This window comes from Panicum virgatum, chromosome 5K (genome assembly GCF_016808335.1).
Source record: "Panicum virgatum strain AP13 chromosome 5K, P.virgatum_v5, whole genome shotgun sequence".
Classification (NCBI taxonomy): Eukaryota; Viridiplantae; Streptophyta; class Magnoliopsida; order Poales; family Poaceae; genus Panicum; species Panicum virgatum.
In genome coordinates, this window is record NC_053140.1 from 32509891 (window position 1) to 32525752 (window position 15862).

Consider the following 15862-nt stretch of genomic DNA (forward strand, 5'->3'; position numbering starts at 1 on the left):
GCGTGCACCCCGGAGCGCCACCGCCGGACTTCACCGTCAACACCCTTGCGCCGGTCCATTCCCCATTTCCATGCCTCGGTGAGCACTAGCCCGGCCTTCTCTTGCTTTTGCGCTAGCTAGTTTAGCTCGTGGTGCACCTAGGAGCCTGGACCTCGCACGCCGGCGTCTCGCCGCCGTAGCTCCGCCGAGGCGGATGTCTGCAGCCCTGCACCCTCGCACGACCTCTGCACAGGCGTGCCGAGCCTTGCACAAGTCACATGGCCCTATTGCACGCGCATCCGAGCCACAGAGCGGCCTGCACGCCGCACCCCAGCGAGCACCACCACCCAGCGCCGCCCCTCGCCGTGGCGAGCCATGGCCAAGCCCGAAAACCCCATTCTAGGTGCTCAGGAGGTTTAGTCTTGCAGAGTGCATGCTCCAAAGCCCAACATCGGCCCGAATCAGCCACGGGAGCGCCGAATTGACCTCCATCGGCGAACTCCCGAGCCGCGCCGCCGCGGGAAAGGGTTTCCCGGTGACCCGCGCCGCCGCCGTCGACCCCCTTTCACCTGATCCGTTTGAATTGTTTTGGACGCGCACGATTAGATCTAAGTCACAACTAATCTGAGCCACAAGATCGAGATCCAATGGCTTGGATCCAAACCTACCACTTCAGCCTGGCAGATTTGCTAAAGAGTCCCTGAACTCTTTGGAAATTAACCCGCCGTCCAGCTTAGTTCAAGAGATTTTCCAATCAGGCCCAGTTTTTAGCACTTAGACCCCTGACCTTTCCAGTTTTTGAAGCCGCAGTCCAAGCCCTGTGTTTTTACGCGCTAGCCCCTGGATCTATCCTTTATTTACATTTAGGCCCTCGGTTTTTGCCCAGAACCCCCTGTAGCTCTGTTTTTCTTGCAAATAGGTCCCTGAACCTTGTTTTAGCTCTAGTTTTCGCGTTCTAGCTCCATTTTAGGCGTTCTTTATGTCCACGCGATCATTGTAACACGTAGAATAGTTCTAGACTAGTTTTGTTTGCTGTTTTCATGTATTGTTGTATTGTTTCTTAGTTTTTGCTAGTGTTTGCATGTATGCTTATTGTTGTGCCTTGCTTTTGGCCATGTGTTCGTGACTAGACGCTGATCCATCTGAGGAGCCCCAGTACCAGTACCCGGAGCAGCCATCTTCTAACCAGTTTGAGCAGTAGCAGGAGCAGTTCGAGGAAGGCAAGTATAACATGAACAACCTATCACCTTTAAATACATTTTCCTACTATATTTTAATACTGTATGCCTATAAGGACTTTCCTAGCCACTTTATATCCTTTATATATCCTTTGGGTTGCATTTTGGTTAGTTGTGCTAGGTTGCTGCGCTACAACACACTCGGTCCTTTTTAATTAATTTGATTAATGGTTTATGCAACTTAATTCTGAGAGTGGCCCCTTGTGTTGGCTTGAGTGGCTCACGTCTCGTTAATAATTGGTTTTTCTAGAAACATGGTTTAGGGGGCCAGCACTGTGCTTACTGCCTATTTGGCCACTCTCCATAAGGACCGGTTCATAGAGTGACAACCTGGGACAACAGCGCTACCACAAGACTAGAATGGGACGGTCTTGGCTTACTAATTAGGTCTTTTTGGTCTGGAGTAACTTACCTGCGGGGCAAGGGTGGTAAGCTTCTATGGCCCTCGTGCTCAGTGGCCTCATCTGTGCTTTATGTCTTGGCATCTGTGCTTTATGTCTTGGCATATGTGCTTGATGCCCACTAGACTTGCTCCATGGTCGCCGATCCAACCCTCACGGTTACTCCTTACCAACGAGATTCTTTGTAAAGGCCTCGTAGTGAGTTTGCTAGTCATCTCACCTAAGGAAGTGTGATGAAACTCTAGCATAGCTCACGACTTGTGGGTAAAGATGTGCAACCTCTACAGAGTGTAAAACTGGTATACTAGCCGTGCTCATGGTCATGAGCGGCCCAGATCCTCCTTTTGATTAGTGGGGTTATCTTCCTTTGGTTAGGGAGGTTTCCCCGGGTGGCTTGGTTCGGTTTGGTTCTCAGTAGTTCATGTTTAATTCTGATTAATTACTATGTAACTGGGTAATGGTAATTCACCAACTTGTAGTAATTAGTTTTAATAAAATTTTGCCAAGACTTAAAAGCTAATGCAGTTGAGTCAGCCAACCTTAGAGCCTCACAGTTTGTGTTATACTTGTTAAGTACGAGTTGTGTACTCACTCTTGCCTCTTCTCTACTTTTTCTTCTTGGGATACTCTACTGCTGCTCAGTTCCTGCCGAGGCGAGGGAGTTCACTCAGAGCTATTAGGAGTACTAGGACTTCTAGGCGTTCGTCTCCCAGTCGACGTCCCTGTGGCACCCTGCTTCGTCGAGAGTCTTCGTATTTGTTTTACGCTTCTACTGTATCAGACATTTTGTCATTATTGTAATAAATAACTTTTGTACTCGCTTTATTATATCTTTTTCATGATATGTGCTATGATATACTGTTCATTCTGTTGTATATACGTGTGACTTGATCCTGGCACGTATATGATTGCTCGGTTTATGTTCTTTTATAAATCGTGTGTTACAATCAAGATGTGCAGAGTTCAGTGGAGTCACCACAGTGAAGCTGAGGCTACATGGGAGCGAGAAGATGAGCTAATGAGGACATATCCAGATCTCTTTGCTAGCCAACCCAGCTGAATCTCTAGGATGAGATTCCTTTAAGGGGGTAGGGTCTGTAACACCCTAATTTAAATTTCAGCTTTTAATAATAAATTTAATTGGCTTTATTTAAATTTCTAAGGTTTATTGTGTTTAGTATTGCATTTAATCTAATTTTTGTTCCAATAGTAGTTAAAAATTTCTTAGGTTTAACTTTGTTGATGCATTCATGCTGGTGCATGGTTCTTTTTGTTTGAGTGCTAGTGTTGGATTCAAATTTGATTTGAATTCAAATAGGTTTGAGTTGTTTAGAATTAGAAATAGAAAAAGGAAAAGGAGCTCAACCCAACCCAACCCAGCAAACCAGCCCAAACCGCGGCCCGTTCCCCTTCCCTTGTTTTCTTCTCCCCGGCCCACTTCCTCACCCCGGGCCCAGCCCTCCTTTCCTTCCCACGCACCGGCCCGCCTTCTCCCCACTCCCGCACTGGCCCAGCGCCGTGGGCTAGCTGGTTCCTCCCCGCGCTCGGCCCGCAGCTTTCCTCTTCCCCGCACGCCGACCACGTCACGGCCCAGCGTGCCAAAGCCCAGAGCCCGCTCCTGCAGACCCTGCATCACCAGACCCCGCGTGTCACCCCCTCCCCTCACCGACAGCGCGACCCCAGTGGTCATCCCCTTCCCCGCGCCCTCCGCTCGCGCAACGGCCGCACCGCGTCACCCCGCAATCCTCGCCGGAGAGCCCTTTCCCAACTACACCCGCGATCCTCGGCACCGCCCCTTTAAATGCAGTTGCATCCCCTGCGCCCATCCTATCCCGCAGCACAGCCCCAAACCCTAGCCGCTGCCTTGCCTCTGCTCGGAGCAGAAAGCCGCCGCGGCCATGCCGTTCCACCACGCCGGAGTCCCGGCCAAGCCGCGCAGGAGCATTGCCATGATGCCAGCAACCTTCCTGAGGCTTTTGCCTCAACTCTAACCCCGTGCTGTGCCGGAATTTCACCGGGATGCCTCTCTGGTGAGTATCCCTCCGCTGTGCAATTTCTCATCGTCGGCGATCCTCGGGTCGTCCTGACCACCGTGGCTTCCTCGCAGTCACTCCACGAGCCGGCCCGCGGAGTCCAGGGGCCCGGAGTACTTCAGCGTCGACCCGCCCGAGCGAGCAGCGTGGACTCTCGCCACCGACCTACGCCGCCAACCCTCCTGCGCAACCATTCCTACCGACCCCGATCCTCGGTGAGCGTCGCCCAGACCTCCTACTCCTTTTGCAATAGTTGGTTTGGACCTTGGCGCGCTCTAGTGCTCAGGGCACCGCACTCCGGCGAGGCTCGCCGCCTGCGCCGTCGCTCACGCCGCCCAGACACCTGCCGAGCCCCGTTTTTGGCTCTAGTGGACTACCCATGTCGCGAACCATCTCCTGGTATGACTCAACACACCCTACAGTCCTCAGATCATGAGCCTCTCCATGAAGATATACCGATGTTCATACTAGACCACTTCACAGAAGAGGAATACTTGGAGCTCGGCAATGTATCAGGCATGCCGAAGGAGCATAAGGGTGTATGCTCAAGATCTGAGGCGTTCATTCCAGAAGCATCATCGCAGATAGAGGGTCTTTCTGTGATTATCAGTAAGGAATGGACAGAGGAAGTAGAGGCCAGTAGTATTATCATCCAGATCTACCACCGACCAAGAAAATTCCTCATTTCTATTGGGGACGCCGTACCACAAGAAACCTTTTACGATCCGAGAGTCGGGGTGAATGTGATGTCCAAAACTTTGGCAGATCACATCACATCGGAAGCACCCCTGACCCTCTCTTGTAAGCACCTAAAGTGGATCGACGGCCAGATAGTGGAAGGTCAAGTAATTCTGCGAGTGGTGCCCGTGAAAATAAGCACCAACAAGGTCTTCCTGGATTTCCATGTCAACCCAAATGGAGACCGAGCAACGCTCAAGGTTAAGGTTGGTAAAGAAAAGATCCCGATCAGTTTAGTCGGTTCATGCAACACCATTGCAGAGGCTAGACCGGAGCAAGACCCATTGGAGGAAGCAGTGAACATCAATCAGGAAGAGCAAACTCAGCCCATTCCCGAAGAAGATGTCTCACACTTCACCCAGGAATCAGATCCGGCCAGCAAGAGTAAGCTCAGTAAGGAGGAGACACCGAAACTTCCCCGTCCAGAGCTGAAGCCGCTACCTCCTGGCTTGAAGTATGCCTTCCTCCACAACAACAGAGCCACGCCAGTCATCATCAGTGACAAGCTGACAGAGAGTGAGACTCGGCGGCTCGTTGCAGTCTTGGAGAAGTATCGATCCATCATCGGGTACTCTCTCCAAGACTTGAAGGGGATCAGCCCCAACTTATGCACCCATCACATCCCAATGGAACCGGAACATAAGCCATCAAGAGAACATCAATGACGGCTCAATGATGCGATGAGGGAGTGTAACACCCGGTTTATAAAAGAACATAAATCGAGCAATCATATACGTGCCAGGATCAAGTCACACGTATATACAATAGAATGAACAGTATATCACAGCACATATCACGTAAAATATATAATAAAGCGAATACGAATGTTATTTATTACAATAATGACAAAATGTCTGATACAGCGGAAGCGTAATACAAAATACGATAAACTCTCGACGAAGCAGGGCGCCACAGGGATGTCGACTGGGAGACGAACGCCTAGAAGTCCTCGTACTCCTGGTAGCTCTAAGTAAGATCCCTCGCCTCGGCAGGAACTGAGCAGCAGTAGAGTATCCCAAGAGGAAAGAGTATAGAAGAGGCAAGAGTGAGTACACAACTCGTACTCAACAAGTATAACACAAACTATGAGGATCTAAGGTTGGCTGACTCAACTGCATTAGCTTTTAAGTCTTGGCAAAATTTTATTAAAACTAATTACTACAAGTTGATGAATTACCATTAACCCAGTTACATAGTAATTAATCATAATTAAACATGAACTACTGATAACCAAACTGAACCAAGCCACCCAGGGAACCTGCCTCGTCAAAGGAAGATAACCCCACTAATCAAAAGGAGGATCTGGGTCGCTCATGACTGTGAGCACGGCTAGTATACCCGTTTTACACTCTGTAGAGGTTGCACAACTTTACCCACAAGTTGTGAGCTACGTTAGAGGTTCATCACACTTCCTTAGGTGAGATGACTAGCAAACTCACTACGAGGCCGTTACAAAGGATCACGTTGGTAAGGGGTAACCGCTAAGGATTCAGGCTCCACAACGATGGGGCCCACCTCGAGGGGGTACAAGATAACACAGACCAAGCCTCGTAGCGTAGGGACCATTGAAGCTCACCACCCCTCTTGCCCCGTCGGTAAGTTACTCCCGAACCAAAATGACCTAATTAATAAGCCAAGACCATCCCATTCTAGTCTTGTGGTTGCGCTGTTGTCCCAGATTGTCGCTCTATGAACTGGTCCTTGTGGAGAGTGGCCAACCAAGCACTATGACAAACCTATTGGCAAAAGATGCCCCGTTCAACTTTGACGAGGAATGCCTCGTAGCCTTCTACACACTCAAGAAGGCACTCATATCAGCGCCCATCATCCAGCCACCCGATTGGAAACTTCGATTCGAGATTATGTGCGATGCAAGTGACTACGCAGTGGGAGCAGTGCTGGGTCAGTGCAGAGATAAACAGCATTATGCCACATCATATGCCAGTAAGACGCTGACTGGGCCCCAGTTGAATTACGCCACAACGGAGAAGGAACTTCTGGCGGTTGTATTCGCCATGGATAAGTTCAGATCCTACTTGGTTGGTGCTAAAGTGATTGTATACACGGATCATGTAGCACTAAAGTACCTACTGACCAAGAAGGATGCAAAGTTATGACTCATCCATTGGATTCTGCTCCTCCAAGAGTTCGACTTGGAGATAAGAGATAAGAAAGGAGCAGATAACTGCGTGGAAGATCATCTCTCCAGAATACAAATACAAGGATCGGACTTACCGATCAATGAGTATTTGAGAGATGATACTCTTCTGAAGGTTACTACATCCAGTCCATGGTATGCTAATCTGGTGAACTTCATGGTCACTGGGTATATACCTTTAGGAGAAGATAAGAAGAAATGATACACCTCAGCCGGTTTCACCTATGGGACGACCCATATCTCTTCAAAGTCTGTGCTAATGGTTTACTCCGATGCTGTATCACAATGTGTGAGACCCGCAAAATTCTTGAGCGTTGTCACTCCTCGCCATATGGAGGACATTACGGAGCCTTCCGTACCCATGAAAAAGTTTGGTAGAGCGGATTCTTCTAGCCAAACATGATTGGAGAAGCAAAAGAATTTGTGCGGCATTGCCCAAGATGTCAAAAGCATGGGAATATCAATTCTCGAGAAGCCATGCCACTAAAGAGCAATCTTCAAGTGGAAATATTCGATGTATGGGGAGTCGACTTCATGGGTCCCTTCCCAATATTAGAGCAGTGCAAGTACATTCTTGTGGCAGTGGACTACGTATCCAAATGGGTTGAAGCACTTTCTTGTGTTGCGGCCGACTCAAAGAGCTCGAAGAAAATGTCCTAGGAAATCATATTTCCTCGCTTCGGAATTCCTAGAGTCGTGACCAGCGATGGAGGCTCACACTTCATCGACAAAACCTTCAGGAAGTGCCTCAGCGAGTTAGGAGTGGACCACCGGGTGGCTACACCATACCATCCCCAAACAAGTGGTCAGGTAGAGACATCTAACAAGCAAATCAAGAATATCTTGCAGAAGACGGTCAATGCCATGGGGAAAGGATGGTGAAGCAAACTACCCGAGGCACTATGAGCCTATCGAACAGCTTACAAAACTCCAATAGGGATGACACCGTATCAACTTGTTTATGGCAAGACTTGCCATCTTCCAGTTGAACTCGAGTATAAGTCCCATTGGCAATCAAGAGGTGGAACATGGACCTCCAGTCAGCCGGGATCAAATGACGAATCCAACTAGTTGAACTGGATGAATGGAGGGAGAAGGCCTACCACAGCTCCAAGCTCTATAAGGAGTGGACGAAAAGATGGCACGATAAGTGAATCAAGATCAAGCATTTCAAAGCGGGAGACAAGGTACTACTCTTTAACTCCCGTGTTCATTTGTTTGGTCATGGTAAGCTTAGAAGCAAGTGGAAAGGCCCATTCTTAGTGCTTAATGCCGCCGACCACGGCGCTATAACCCTCCAAGGCGATGACGGGAACATTTTCAAGGCCAATGGCCAATGTTTGAAAATATTCCTTGAGCCTGAGATACCGGAACTCGAAGAGGTAGATGTCTATGAGTTATACGAGCTGGAGCATGCATCTACGGTCGTCGCTGTACCTTAAACGGGGCGTATGTTAGGTTTAGTGTCTATCTTTCTCTCCCCCTACTTTTCTTTTCCTTTCTGGACCAAAACACCCAAAAGTCCGAAAATAGAAACACCGAGGAGGAAGATTCCAGAAGCCCGGGGCCACACCTGACAAGGTGGGGCCGACCGGCCTAAGGGAGGCCGGCCGGCCTGGCCCCGATCCCGTTCGCCCTCATCCTTTCGTGCAACGTTCGAAATGTTGTAAACATTCATCTCCGGGGCGTTCGGATCGATTTGAGTTGATTTAAGCCGAGAGGCATCTCCCTCTTCTTCAATCAAACACTCTCCACCAGAATTCTCTTCGTTCCTCCACTCCACCACCGAGATCACACCCATGGATGCGCAGCCCTCGCCCAAAACTCCCAAATCCGCGCCCATGGAGCTCTCCAACTCAAAATTGCCCTCCAAGTCCAGTCATTCACGCGCAACATCCAGCAGCGTCTGGATCCTTGGATCCTAGGAGGTCGCCGCCCTCTCTCTGTCACCGCCTGCCAGCCAGGGGCGCCTGTCCTAGGCCGGCCACCCAGAGGCCGGGGGTCTCCCGGATTGGCAGAGACCACCACCCAGGTGCTAGGAGCAGGAGCCCTCGTGCGCTCCCGCGCACTCAGCCCGGTGCGACCAACAACAATGGTCCTTTCCCCTCGAAAGGTCGTTACCAAGCACACAGGAACATCCTCTGCGGGACGTGTCGTGCAAGTCGCTGCACTTTCGGTAGTGCAAGTCGACTCGCCGATGTACTCCCCGCAGTACTCCCCTGCCAGTCCTAGCCCTCCATGCTACAGTGTGACTGGGGCCAAGGTCAGGCGAGGGAAGGTGCTCACCCTGCCATTGGATCGCAGCGGTGTTGATCCCCCATCGGACACGGTGCGGCGTCACATCAAGCCGCCGCCGATCCGTGGCCCTCCTGAGATCCATGCCAACATGGACACAAAGGATGAGGACGAGGAGGAGGAGGAGGAGGAGCCTACTGATGTCGCCACTCTTCATGCACAACTTGCGACACTCCGGCTATGCCTCAACAATATGGATGAGTGCGTAGCCAAGTCGGAGATCGACCGGATGGAGTTGGGTGATCGGGTAGACACCCTTCGTAAGGCAGTTTGTTCTAAGATCAAACGCCTTGCGAAGGCGACCGGGAATGAGGATCTATATCGTTCCCCAGACCTGAAGTAGGTGTAGGTCTAGGAAGAGTCTTTAGGTTTAGGTTTTGGTGCTGCCCTAAAAATTCCTTTATTTCGTTTCATTTGTTTCATTCAATTGTATGCAGCACCCCACTTTGATTTTGAATAAAATAAAATTAAGAAGAGTCATTCCCCCTTGTGCTTTTGTGGTTGGTGCACTTGTGTGTGCCAACCACACCCCTATTATGATCTTCCGCTGAGTGCGCAGTGATTTCGAATCAGGAGAACAGAACCAACGTTCCAGAGGAATTTGAACGAAATCCGACGAAAGTTCAAGCCGGGCGGCCTAATCCAGGTCGGCCGGCCTACATTCTTCATCAAAATTGCTGAAGCAATTCACCTAGAATAGACTACACCGAGCCTGCACATCCGCAAAAGGGCCACGAAGATTGGCCACAGGTGCAGGCCGGCCGGCCCCACTTGTCAGCCTCTCCCCGAGATCCATCGCGTAGTGTTGGTTTGACCCCCTCTACTACCCTTTCCTTCCTGTGCTCGTTCAAATTCATCCTGATTAAATTCAAATAAAATCATGAACGAATTGCATAGGAAGAGTGAAATCATTTCATGGAAAAAGGTGTTGTGCTAAGTTTTATTTCATATACAAGTACCTATCTATCTTGGAATGCATGTTTAGAATTGCTCGCCATTTTGCTTATTGATCCTTGCGATATGATGACATGAGGTTGTGCGAGTTCCTAATTCAAAGTCTTGGAAGTTTTTATTTTAAAAACACAAAAACAACGCGACTCTCATGCTTAGCTTGCCATATACCCATTCCAGAGCCTTTACAGCATACAAACTCAAAGCTATAGCTGCGCACTTGCGGATTTATTCGTGAAGCTAAAATACCCAACACCTGTTCAGTGACTTGCTTAGCCAGATCGTGTCAACAAAACACAGTCAATACAAAGTACTCGACAACTCAAAGTACTTGAGTACAAAAGATACTTACAACAAGAGCAGAATGACAGCCCAGAATCCCCTGAGCTACAGCAGTCGACTCCTTGACTAACTTCTCCGTCTCTTGCCGCGGCGTCTCCAGTGGAATCAGGTCAACATTGTAGACAACTGCATGACTCTTCGACTGATCTTCAGCCTGCTTATCTGAAAGATACAAGACAGTCAGCAAAGCTCAAAACAGAACCAGTTGACTATATATGAAAACTACTCAATAGTGTCAGCAATGGGAGTCTTCTTCCCCTCCCCCTCCTCAGTCGCAGGACTCTCCGCTGTACCAGCGGCAGAATCGCCCAACCGATCATCATTCCTCGGTGGGCTGAGGGGCAACTGAGTGATGTTCTTAAGAGAAGCGAATATACCCTTCTCCGAATCATCAACCCCAAGAGCACCAGGGTTGCTGCAAGACAAAAAAGTACTCGATACACCAGTACAAAAACAAAAAGCAAAGACAAGTAGCCGATCATCAGTTACATTCACTGGGAAGACTGCTTCAACACGAATTTCTTCGGCCTGGTAAACTTCGAGACCCCGCTCAGCCCCGAAGCACTCTGCCCCCTAGCAGAACCACTCCTGCCGGACTCGGTCCGCGCAGCAAGAGTCGAAGCGGCCGGGCTCACAACAGAGCTCACCGCCCATTTCTTGGAAGGAGAAGGGGGCCTAGGAAGAAGAAAAACCATCAAAAACAAACTCAAGATTTCAGAAAAGTGACAGTTCATACTCACCTGTCACTACTTCCAGCGGAGGCAGCCCTCCGCTTCCGAGTCCTTGTCGACACGGCGGATGGCTCATCTGCCACCCTGTCATGAACGTCCGATGCCGTCCGACTAGCCGATGGACCTGCAAACAAGAAATAGCTGTGATCAATCGAAGATCCAACAACTCAAATTCAACAAAAGAGCAAAGCAAATGTAGTCAGATTCACACTTGAGTCAGTATGCGCCAGAGGCGCACCTTCGGGCAGCGGAGGCCTACTCTGATAATTTTTTAGATTAATCTGCATGAAAGAGACCAGATCAACTCGACTACTCGACAAAAGTACTCGATTTAAACTACAGCCGACTACTCAAAGGAGTACCTCCTGAGGACGCCGTCCGGATCTGAACATCCCAGAAATACTAGGCTTCTAGACTGCATTCTTTAGCAATCCGTCCACCCGACCCTTTAGATCATCCTCGAAAATCATGGCACAAGTATATCGGGTGGGATCCTCTTCTCCCGCATACTAGAAACCAAGATGAACACACCGCTGCAGAGGCTGAACCCTTCGAAGAGTCCAATCCACAATCACAGAAGCACCGCAAATCTGATGATCAGCCTTCAGCCTCTCGATTTCTCAAAGGAGAAAATTGACTTGACCAGCATTGCCGCCCCTGGAATTCCAACTCGGCTTCTTCACAGGGGGCCCAGGAGTGCGAAGAGGAAGAGAAGAAGAAAGATTCCTAACGTAAAACCACATCTCCTTCCAATCGATGACCTTGTCACTCAACTCGTAAGGGATGTACTTGGGTTTCTTCCCCTGGCGAAATTGTAACCCACCACCCCCAATTACATCTACCTTAGAGTCATTGGGATGGGGCTTCAGATGGAAGAAATATCAAAAAAGATCGAAGTGGGGCTCGATCCCCAAGAAAGCTTCACAAAGGTGGACAAAGATCGCGATGTGAAGAATGAAATGGGCCATTCTAATTTACGGGTGACCGTACCAGGGTTCTGTACGGTCGATTTCCGACCAACCTCTTTTTTCTTTGCTTTTTCAATTTTTTTTGTCTAGCAAAAAGTTTCAAAGAAAAATATTTTCTAGAGAGAAAAGAAAAAATTTGATGAGAAAAAGTTTGAAACAGAAAAAATTTCAAAATAATTCAAAAAAATTGAAGAAACATTTTGCATCCAAACCTGAATTAAAGAAGTTTGCGACAATTTTCAAGAAAAATATTTTGAAGAGAGAAAAAAATTGATGAGAAAAACATTGACACAGAAAAGTTTCAGAAATAATTAGAAAAAAATTGAAGAAAAACTTTTACATCCAAATCTAAACTAAAAAGAAGTTTAGGAAAAAAGTTTTGTAAAAAAATTTGAAACCAAAAAAGAAAAAAGAAAAAGAAAAAAAATAGAAAAACACCCGGCGGAGCTCGTCGCCATTGCCGGGAGCGAGCGCCCGCAGCGAGGTTCCCACAGCCGCCGACGCCCGCCTTCCTCGGATGTCCGCCGCTACCGCCGCGCCTCCAGGGAGGCCCACCGCAGCCGCCGCACCTCCAGGGAGGCCCACCGCAGCCGCCGCGCCTCCTCGGTGAGCCGCCGTCGGGCTGCGCCTCCCCCGCCACGCTGCTCCCATGAGGGGCGAAACCCGCTACCGGCCTGCCGCGCCGGCGCGCTGGGCGGAGTCTCGTCTGTCGGGATCTGGAGGATAGAGAGAGAAGATGGGCGGAGAGCTTTCGAGATCTGGAGGAAAGAGAGAGAGAGAGAGAGAGAGACGAGAGAGAGAGACGAGAGAGAGAGAAAGGGAACGGAGAGAAAGAGAGAGATGCGCCTAGGGGAGGGGGCGAGTGGGCGACGTATTCACATGGCGTGGGGCCAGGCATCGACCGTGCGTTGCTGTGCTTCCGGCCAACCATAGAAATATCATTGGCAAATGAAATTAGGGGTCAAGTGATGCACTTGAACCCCCCAATAATGAAGAAGACCTTGAAAGAAATCGAAAATAGGAAAACCAAGACCACGAAGAACATGGGGATGAAAAACAACGGATTCATCCGCCCCTTCGTGAGAAAAAGACTCTCCCTCAGATCTCCGCCAATGGATCTCCTACCGGGATTGAAGAAGATACTCATCTACAAGATCGGAAAGGTGGGAGTCTGTACACTTACTCCACTTCCACCCATGGGTTTCCGCACTGTCTCTGCCAGCCTCGCCCACCTTCCTCCTTCCAGCAGATCTCTTGGGAGCCATGGGAAACACGAAAGTTGTAGATCTTGAAAAGTTATGCAAAAGTGGTATTCAACACTTTTCCATTCGAGCCCTCTAAATAGGAGATAATTTTAGTTTACCGAGAGGTCCCTGGATTTTCAGAAATCACAGATAGGCCCTCACCTTCACCTCTCTCTCTCCCTGGTGCTCTGTTTCCCGCCGCCCGCCGTACGGCGCCGGCGGACTTCGTCCACCGCGCGCCCGCAGCCAAATGGACCCGGGGAAACCTCTCAGCGCCACTTGGCCGCCTCTTGGCACCTCCTCACGCGCACACGCGTCCCAGACGCCTCCCCGAGCCGCCACGACACCCCGGTCGGCGCAGCGCCGCTGCCTCCTCCGCCCGTTTGCCGTCGAGTCGCCCAGGGCCAAATCGACCGCCCCCAGACACCACTTCCCTCGCCTAGGAATTCCTTGGCCTATAAGAACCCCCAGAGCTCCACCGTCGCGCCCCTTCTCCTCCTTCTTCCTCCTTCTTCCTCCTCCCGCCGCTCCGCCATGGCCGCCGAGATCCAGCTCGCGCGGACCGGCTAACCCAGCCCTACATTGTCCCATCCGACCACCGCAGCAGCTTCGCCACCTCCTAGTTAAGCTACACGCGCGTGGAATCGAGCCAAATCCTTCTCCCGACGCCGTTCCCCTTTTGCGCCGCCGCCGGCGAGCTCGGGCTCACCGCGGACCGGCCAGCTCAGAGGGAGACCGAGCACGACAGCTACCCCAGAAGCTTCCACAAGCTCACGCGGTTCTCGTGCGCACCTTGTTCCCCTACCCCGAGCCCTCCTTCACCTCCAGCGCCGGCGAACCGAACAATCGCCCCACCATTGACGCCGACGAGCTCGAATCCGTGCGTCAAACCCTCGAACGCCGACCAGGGTTGGTGTTCCTCGATCCTTACTCTCCCACGCGCCTCCCCGTTGCAGCCCCGGTAAGCCCTGCCTAGCAGAACACCACCGGCGACCTGCAGCGGCGGAGAAGGCCGGCAAAGGACCCGGTTGTAAATTCTTTTTTTGTTCAAGGGTGTTTCTGCAAGTATTCCAAGGTATACCAGTGAACTTCTAAAATGTGAAACAAATCACAGAAAAATCGGAAAAATGTAAACTCATCTGATCTGGAATCCTTGTAACAAGACCTACAAATTTTGTAACATTCACATCTGCAGAAACTCAACCAAATTTAATCTAGGGAAAAGAATAAGAAAACCACCTTATGCATGTTCAGGAAGTTCTACTCAGCAAATGACCTTGATTTTTGGACATGTTATCACTAATGGAATATTAAGAACACAGTAAAAAGATGACACCCAACCAAAACAGTGATCATGTTGGAACAATCAAGATTCTCTAATCTATTGCTAGCTTTCTCGATTTAATACTGGAAAATATACACATGAGCTTGCTCTGGAATTTTTACTGCATACATGTGTAACTGAAATATTGTGAATCCATAAATTTCAGATTTATTAGAGTTCATTTTCTATATACCATGATTTATGCTTGTTTAATCAACTTAATTCTTCATATATAGTTCTTATTCTCAGAAAAATCTATATTTATTTCTGAAGTCTCTTTTTAGCTCTGTGTTCCTGTCTAAAAATTTTGAGCTGCAGTTACTAAGTTTTGCTTTGATGAATAATCATGCTTAGCATCTTAGGGCTAGATTTACTATTTTTGTTCTGAGTAATCTACAATGTTTCTGATCATGACTTTTGGGCATGATCTTGTTTAGAGTATGTTCTATCTGTAATAAAAATTTCATATGTAATACTGGTTAAATTCACCTTGAGAAATTTATGCTAATTCATGTTAAGTTAAATGCATAGCCAATTTATCTGGTGGGTATAAAGCTCGATAATTTTTCTGGAGTATGTTTAGCTCATGATTAGACTCTGGTTAAAATTTGAGAACCAAATCTCTAGTAAAACTCTCTGTAGAATTAATCTTTGTTAATGGCTTGCTGTTTTTATTCTTTTTATCACCTCTGCTGTATAAGTGTATAAAATCTGGAAAAATTTCAGTGCTGAGTATATGCTTTGAAGTTGCTCCCATAAAATGTGTAGCACCATAACCCATGTTGAACGTTCTGTGCAAAAAGGTGAAGCAACTAGAGTAATCCTTTTGCATGAATAGTTATAGTTTTTGCTCTATGGTAGATGCTGAAATTTATACCATGAATGTTCAAGTGTGGATCTGAGTTACTTTAGTGTTTCATCACTAGCTCATTAGTAGTTTTTTTGTTATGAAATAATAAAAGCATGCTATGTGTTGAAATTGAAAATGAAAACCAAAACCCCCACTCATTCATGAAGAAACGTAGTTATGTTTACTACTCTATAAATGACTGCCCATGAAACTAAAATGTTGCAATCAAAGTAACTTTTGCTGACTACAACTTTATCGTAAAGGAAAGAAATCATTATCCATGAGTAACTCATAATCTTGCATTGCATATAGAAACGGTTAATCTCGCGGACGGTGACTACGAATTGGTGCCCGCAGACTCTCGTGTGGATCAGGAGGTTAATCTGAATTGTGCTAACTTGCCTCAAGACCTGGGCCAAGCCCCAGAGGCTTTTCTGCCTGACAGTGCCCAAGAAGGCAAGCCCCGGAGCATTATCCCACTATTTTCCGAATTGTCATTCAGCTATCTATTTATTAATGTATTGTAATATTTTGTTTTCTGCATTTAAGTTTTCTAGGCGTTGATCGAAAACCTTAGATGCATGATCCCTAGGAACCTATGTTTGATACC